The sequence below is a fragment of the Octopus bimaculoides genome, chromosome 3 (genome assembly GCF_001194135.2).
Source record: "Octopus bimaculoides isolate UCB-OBI-ISO-001 chromosome 3, ASM119413v2, whole genome shotgun sequence".
NCBI lineage: Eukaryota > Metazoa > Mollusca > Cephalopoda > Octopoda > Octopodidae > Octopus > Octopus bimaculoides.
Window position 1 is genome coordinate 59,101,993 of NC_068983.1, and position 5,152 is coordinate 59,107,144.

The window sequence follows — 5,152 nt, forward strand, 5'->3', positions numbered from 1 at the left end:
ATATATGCTTATACTCATTTACTATTTGTTTATATTTATTTATATATATATATATATATATATATATATATGTGTGTGTGTAGATGTTTGTGTGTCTGTGTTTGTCCCCCCCACCATCGCTTGACAACCGATGGTGGTGTGTTTACGTCCCCGTAACTTAGCGGTTCAGCAAAAGATACCGATAGAATAACTACTAGGCTTACAAAGAATAAGTCCTGGGGTTGATTTGCTTGACTAAAGGCGGTACTCTGGCATGGCCACAGTCAAATGACTGAAACAAGTAAAAGGGTAAAAGAGAAAGCAGTTAAATAATTACTTTGAAAATGACTCATTTAAGTAAACCACCATTGTCATTTCTATCAAATATGTATATTCATGCACACACACACGCACACACACACGCACACACACATATGTATATATACATTCTTTTATTTGTTTCATTCATTTGCCTGCAGCCTTTAGTCTGCCTTTAGTTAAACAAATCGACCCCAGGACTTATTCTTTGTAAGCCTAGTACTTATTCCATCGGTCTCCTTTGCTGAACCGCTAAGTGACGGGGACATAAACACACTAACATCGGTTGTCAAATGATGTTGTGTGACAAACAGACATACAAACACACACACACACATATATATATACTAGACGGGCTTCTATCAGTTTCTTTTTACCAAATCTACTCACAAGGCTTTGATCAGCCTGAGGCTATAGTAGAAGACACTTGCCCAAGGTGCCACACAGTGGGACTGAACCCATAAGCATGTGGTTGGTAAGCAAGCTACTTACCACACAGCCACTCCTGTGCCTACATACACATATATATATTATATTATATATATCAATGCTCAAAATGAGGAGTGGATGGACAGCCGAAATCTGATGAAGGGTTGTTCTTTATGTTACTTGTCCTGTTTTCCATTTGTTTCTCTTGTTGTTTGCATACTCAACTCATTTGTTTTTGTATATCATGTTGTTTACGGTTTGTGACCTCTTGTACCCATATATACATATACATATATATATAGAGAGAAAGAGTTAATAAAAAAAAACTGAGAAAATAGACACAAAATTGGCAACAAAACAAAGACGTGGTACATGCAAAGTATTAATGAGATGCTCAGAGAAAGAAAGAAAGAGTGGTTGTCTTACATTTCAAACAAAGCTCTTCTTCAGAAACAGGAGACTATGTTTTCACCTGGCATGCTAACATTTCTGCCAGCTTACTGCCTTGAAACCATTATGGTAATAATGCATAAATTAACACTGAGGCAAAGTATGAAACTATTGGAATCGCTCCAGACACAACATTACAATAGCTCACTAAGTGCATAGAACAACAACAGCTGTTGTGTTCTGACTAAGTTCATTTTGACCTTTATCATTGTGACCAACACTTGGATCTGGGTATCTATGCAGTGCATGAAGCAAGCTGAAAATAGCAACCAAATTCCCTCAAATTTAGTTTGTACCATTTATAAAAAAATGTAAGGTTACCTGGATAGATGAAAAAATTAGATATACCAGAAAAATACGAGATGGTATTGGCTGGAATGCCTTTGGTCATTGGTCTGTCCAAGCAAAGCTGACCTGAAACTAATCATCATCATCAACAACAGATATTTAGAAACAGAGTAAGCAAACAAGATGACACTACATAACCAGACAGTGGCACTGGACCCAATATGTTTATTCATTAAGGTGTTACTGGCCCAATGTAAAAAGCACATGTGCTGGCATCATGTGAAATTCATCCATGCTGGTGCCACGTAAAAGACATCATTATTATTATTATTATTAGAGCTGGTAAAATCATTACCACAGTGGGTAACATGCTTAGTGGCGTTTCGTCCATCCTTACTTTCTGAGTTCAAATTCCGCTAAGGTCGACTTTGCCTTTCGTCTTTTTGAGGTCAGTAAATTAAGTACCAGTGAAACACTGGGGTCGATGCAATCAACTATCCCCCTCCCTCAAATTTCAGGCCTTGTGCCTATAGTAAAAAAAAGATTATTATTATTATTATTCAACATCCTACTTGTCCCTTGTATTATATTGTCCTTATTTGTTTCATGTTCAGCCCTTGTAGCCAACAAAGAAATCATCATCATCATCATCATCATCATCATTATTATTATTATTATCATCATTAAGGCAATGAGCTGGCAGAATTGTTAGCACACCAGGTGAAATGCTTAGTGGTATTTCCTCTGTTTTTACGTTCTGAGTTCAAATTCCACCGAGGTCGATTTTGTCTTTCATCCTTTCAGGGTTGATAAAATAAATACCAGTTGTGTACTGGGGTCAATGTAATTAACTAGTCTCCTCCCCCAAAATATCAGGTCTTGTTCCTAGAGTAGAAAAGATTATTATTATTATTATTATTATTATTATTATTAGTGTTTTACTGAAAAAAAAATTAAACTTGTTAATAATATATTGTGGACCAGTGTTTGCTGCTCGTAAGTAAATTTTCTTCCTGCACTTACGACCACCACCAACAAAAATGAGTCAATGAGGTTTCATAACATGTTAGAAATAGCAGTCAAAATCTGTCTCAGATCACACTTCTCATAGGAAGGAGACTTTGGAAATTCTGATGATGTCTGAAATGTCTTTGATTATGGATCGCCCTTGATAATTCGAGACTAAGGAACAACAAGAACAACAACAACGATTCCAGAAAAGCAATTACCATGGCAACGACAACAACAATAATGAAATGTTATGAATGAATGTCTTTTGGTGGACATGTGAAGATTATTTCCTGCTCCCCAACAAATTCTCCAAAAGGAATGCTAGATTCCTTCAAGCTGGATTTTGCAAATAATATCACTGATTTTGGGGTGTTGGGGGTGGGTGAGCAGCTGCTGTTTGTTTGTGTTTGTTTGTTTGTTTGTTTGTTTGTTTTTGTTTGTTTTTTTGTGTGTTTGTTTTTACCTTTTATCTCAATGCAGAGATTTACAGATCAACAGTCACAGAAATTCACCACCAAAAAAAAAAAAAAAAAGAAAAAAAAACAAAGAAAAAAAAAACAAAGAAAAAAAACTGATTGTTTGATAAATCAAGAGAGAGTGAGAGAGACAAAGAAAAAAGACAGAAAGAACCATAGAGAAAGAAGGGGAGAGAGAAACAAGACAGAAAGAATGAAACAGAGTAAAAGAGATGGAGAGAGTGAATGAGTGAGAGAACAAGATGAAGAAACAGAAAAAGGGAGGGAGTGAGTGAATGAATGAGTGAGAGAGAGAGAAAAATAGACAGAAAGAAAGAAAGAGAGGTGATGTGGATAACTTGAGGGCTATTATTATTGTTGTTGCTGTTGTTATTGTTGCAGTGAATTGTTAGAATTGTTGAAGCATCAGCAAAAGTACTTTGCAGTATTTCTTTTGGCTTTTTACATTTTGAATTCAAATCAAGCAGTATTTTGTCTGTCTGTATGTTCTGAGTTCAAGTACTATTGAGGTTGGCTTTGCCTTTCATTATTTCAGGGTCGACAAATTAAGTACCAGTGAAACATTGAAACATTGGGGTCCATGCAATAAACTAGAACTCCCCCCACCCCCAGCCAAATATCAGGCCTTGTACCTTTAGTAGAAAAGATTATTGTTAATATGAGGGCACTAAACTATTTTGCCCTATTTCTTCCAACTCGTTAGATTCTGAGTTCAAATTATGCTGAAGTTAACTTTGCCTTTCATGTTTTGGGGGTCAATAAAATAAGTTCTAATCAGGTCCTGGGGTCAATGTAACTGACTTGACCTCTCCCATCAAAACCTGCTGGCCTTTGGCAAGCTGGCAGTATCGTTATAACATCAGTCAAAGAAATGCTCGGTGGCATGTCTGCCAGTTCTTCACATTTTGAGTTCAAATTCTGCAGCCTTACATCTTTTCAGGGTCAATAAAGCAAGTACCAGCTATGCACTGAGGTTGACATAATGGCACCCACAAAATTTCAGGCTTTGTGCCTATTGTAGAAAAGATTATTATTATTATTGACATTATTACGGGCAGTCCACCAAGGTCAACTGTGCTTTTCGTCCTTTCAGGGTTGATAAAATAAGTACCAGTTAAACACTGGGGTCAATGTAATCAATGTATCCCTCCCCCAAAATTTCTAGCCTTGTGCCACAATTTGAAATCAATATTATTATGGTTGAGCTATGAATCTGAAAAGGATTCCCAGATTCAATATGACATATCTTGCTTTACCAGATCTCATTATATTTGTCTAATAAAGTAGGCTAAAATAGGAATGTGTGTGTGGTGGTGGTGGTGATGAAAGCAAATATTGAAAAGCAGACATTAAAACATTGGCACCAAAGATGACTGACTGATCGAATAAATTTTAAAAAACAGCCTGATTGTTCCCTACTTCCATAAGTACAAACCAATCCACAAGATCATTCTTATAAGACTAAACAGAATGTTCAGAACTGCTGATTAATAAATCTCTTTTTTTTTTCTTAATCAAATCAAATCTTTTGATTTAACCATGTTAACTTGTCTATATCTTGGATGAAGTAGTCTTTCCAAACATCTGCCATGCCTCTTGCCAGATATTGCAGAATATAAAATTCTTCCGTTTTTTGGTTAGTTTTATTTTTGTTTGTTGTTTGTTTTTATTTTCTCCTCTTTTCAACCTCAGCTCTTCAGTTAGTGTTCATGGCAAAAGAACTTGCATTACATGCAACCATAAAATACCCATATGTGTCCAGGTAATCATGCTTCAACCAGATTAAAAAGAAAAAAAAGAACAAAGGAGAAGCATATCAAAGACATAAATTGCCAAACTATTATTATTATTATTATCATTATTATTATTATTATTATTATTATTATTAACTATTACTATTATTATTATTATCATTATTACTACTACTATTACTATTATTATTGTTATTACACCATGTGACATAATTTCATTCTGAGTGGCGAGAGGAAAAACAAAAAAAAAAATAAATCAATAAACTTCGAAGATTTTATTATCAAAGGCTGTTCAGTGAGACGTGACTTTATATCATTACCACTTCATTATCTCGTCATAGCGAGTCATCGACAAAGTTCCACAAGCCTGTTTACACACAATATATTCGCAATTAAACATGGCTGGTACAAAATACGAGGAATGCGTGAACACATTTTGCATAGCGAGAA